General features: G+C 32.1%; 1 non-coding gene across 1 annotated transcript; it reads right to left on the bottom strand.

Moving 5' to 3' along the window:
- Nucleotides 1-2311: 2311 nt before the first annotated feature.
- Nucleotides 2312-2415, bottom strand: LOC130964606 (small nucleolar RNA R71). The gene has a single exon (XR_009080694.1). It is a non-coding gene; the product is annotated as a small nucleolar RNA R71 (small nucleolar RNA).
- Between the last annotated feature and the right edge of the window lie 643 nt (nt 2416-3058).

The following is a 3058-nucleotide window of genomic DNA, read 5'->3' as shown; positions in this document are numbered from 1 at the left end:
TTATTAATATTCGAAAATCCATAAACCAATTTAATCTGCCTAACTGAGATTTACAAGGTGACCATAGCTTGCTTCATACCAACAATCTCTGTGGGATCGACCCTTACTCACGTAAGGTATTACTTGGATGACCCAGTACACTTGCTGGTTAAGTTGAACGGAGTTGTGTCCACACATAGCAGAGAGCCACAATAATAATCCCATATAAAATAAAGAATACAATATTGTGAGTATCACAATTTCGTCCACCAAGTTTTTGGCGCCGTTGCCGGGGATTGTTCGAGTATGGACAACTGACGGTTCATCTTGTTGCTCAGATTAGGTAATTTTCTTTTCAAAAACTTTTTCAAAAATTTTCTTTTCTTTTCGTTTTTTTTCAAAAATATTTTTGAAAAAAAAAATAAAAATCCAAAAAATTAGAAAATCATAAAAATCAAAAATATTTTGTGTTTCTTGTTTGAGTTTTGACTCAATTTTCAAGTTTGGTGTCAATTGCATGCTTTAAAAATTTCACTTGCATTTTTCGAAAATTTCATGCATTCATAGTGTTCTTCATGATCTTCAAGTTGTTCTTGACAAGTCTTCTTGTTTGATCTTGATGTTTTCTTGTTTTGTGTCTTTTCTTGTTTTTCATGTGCATCTTTGCATTCATATTTTCCAAGCATTAAAAATTTCTAAGTTTGGTGTCTTGCATGTTTTCTTTGCATCATAAATTTTTCAAAATTATGTTCTTGATATTCATCATGATCTTCAAAGTGTTCTCGGTGTTCATCTTGACATTCATAGCATTCTTACATGCATTCATTGTTTTGATCTAAAAATTTCATACATTGAGTATTTTTGTTGTTTTTCTCTCTCATCTTTAAAAATTCAAAAATCAAAAAAATATCTTTTCCATATTTTTCTCCAAATTTTCGAAATTTTGGGTTGACTTGGTCAAAAATTTTTAAAATTAGTTGTTTCTTACAAGTCAAGTCAAAATTTCAATTTATTAAATCTTATCTTTTTAAAATCTTTTTCAAAAATCATATCTTTTTCATTCTTTTTTATCATTTTCGAAAATTTCAAAAACCTTTTTCAAAATATTTTCAAAATCTTTTTCTTATCTTTATATCATATTTTCGAAAATTCACTAATAATTAATGTGATTGATTCAAAAATTTGAAGTTTGTTACTTTCTTGTTAAGAAAGGTTCAATCTTTAAGTTCTAGAATCTTATCTTGTAGTTTCTTGTTAGTGAAGTAAGTAATTTCAAATTTTTAAATTAAATCTTTTTATCTCTTATCTTATCTTTTTCAAAATTTTATCTTTTTAAAAAAATTTGATTTCAAAATATCTTATCTAACTTCTTATCTTCTTATCTTTTTAAAATTTGATTTCAAATCTTTTTCAATCAACTAACTAACTTTTTGTTTGTTTCTTATCTTTTTCAAAACACCCTAACTACTTTTCCCTCTTCAATTTTCGAAAATACCTCTCTCTTTTTCAAAAATTATTTTTAATTAATTAATTGTTTTAAATTTTAATTTCAATTATATTTTATCTTTAATTTTTGAAAATTACTAACCCCTTTTTCAAAATTATTTTTGAAATCTCCCTTCTCTTTTCTTCTTTTATTTAATTATTTAATTACTAACACTTCTCTTCACCTCTCTTCATCTAAAAATCCGAACCATTCTCCTTTTCTTATCCCCTTTCTTTTTCTACTAACATAAAGGAATCTCTATACTGTGACATAGAGGATTCCTCTTTCTTTTCTTGTTTTCTTCTCTTTCATATGAGCAGGAACAGGGAAAAAGGCACTCTTGTTGAAATTGATCCAGAACCTGAAAGGACTCTGAAGAGGAAATTAAGAGAAGCTAAATTAAATTATTCTAAAGGTAACCTTTCAGAAATTTTCGAACAAGAGAAGGAGATGGCAGCCGAAAATAATAATAATGCAAGGAGAATGCTTGGTGACTTCACAAAGCCAACGTCCAAATTTGATGGAAGAAGCATCTCCATTCCTGCCATTGGAGCCAACAACTTTGAGCTGAAACCTCAGCTAGTTGCATTAATGCAACAAAACTGCAAGTTTTATGGACTTCCATCTGAAGATCCTTATCAGTTTTTAACTGAGTTCTTACAGATCTGTGAGACTGTAAAGACGAATGGAGTTGATCCTGAAGTCTACAGACTCATGCTTTTCCCTTTTGCTGTAAGAGACAGAGCTAGAATATGGTTGGATTCACAACCCAAGGATAGCCTGGACTCCTGGGATAAGCTGGTCACTGCCTTCTTGGATAAATTCTTTCCTCCTCAAAAGCTGAGCAAGCTGAGAGTAGATGTTCAAACCTTCAAACAAAAAGATGGTGAATCCCTCTATGAAGCTTGGGAAAGATACAAGCAGCTGACCAAAAGATGTCCATCTGACATGTTTTCAGAATGGACCATATTAGATATATTCTATTATGGTCTCTCTGAATTTTCAAAAATGTCATTGGACCATTCTACAGGTGGATCTATTCACCTAAAGAAAACGCCTGAAGAGGCTCAAGAACTCATTGACATGGTTGCAAACAACCAATTCATGTACACTTCTGAGAGGAATTCCGTGAATCATGGGATACCTCAGAAGAAAGGAGTTCTTGAAATTGATGCTCTGAATGCCATATTGGCTCAGAACAAAGTGTTGACTCAACAGGTCAATATGATCTCTCAAAATCTGAATGGATGGCAACATGCATCCAACAGTACTAGAGAGGCAGCTTCTGAAGAAGCTTATGATCTTGAGAACCATGCCATGGCAGAGGTTAATTACATGGGTGAACCCTATCGAAACACCTATAACTCATCATGGAGAAATCATCCAAATTTCTCATGGAAGGATTAGCAAAAGCCTCAACAAGGCTTTAACAATGGTGGACGCAACAGGCTGAGCAATAGCAAGCCATATCCATCATCTTCTCAGCAACAGACAGAGAATTCTGAACAAAACACTTTTAATTTAGCCAATCTAGTCTCTGATCTGTCAAAGGCCACTTTCAGTTTCATGAGTGAAACAAGATCCTCCATCAGA

This window comes from Arachis stenosperma, chromosome 2 (assembly GCF_014773155.1).
Source record: "Arachis stenosperma cultivar V10309 chromosome 2, arast.V10309.gnm1.PFL2, whole genome shotgun sequence".
NCBI classification, from domain to species: Eukaryota; Viridiplantae; Streptophyta; class Magnoliopsida; order Fabales; family Fabaceae; genus Arachis; species Arachis stenosperma.
This window is presented reverse-complemented; position numbering and strand designations above follow the sequence as displayed.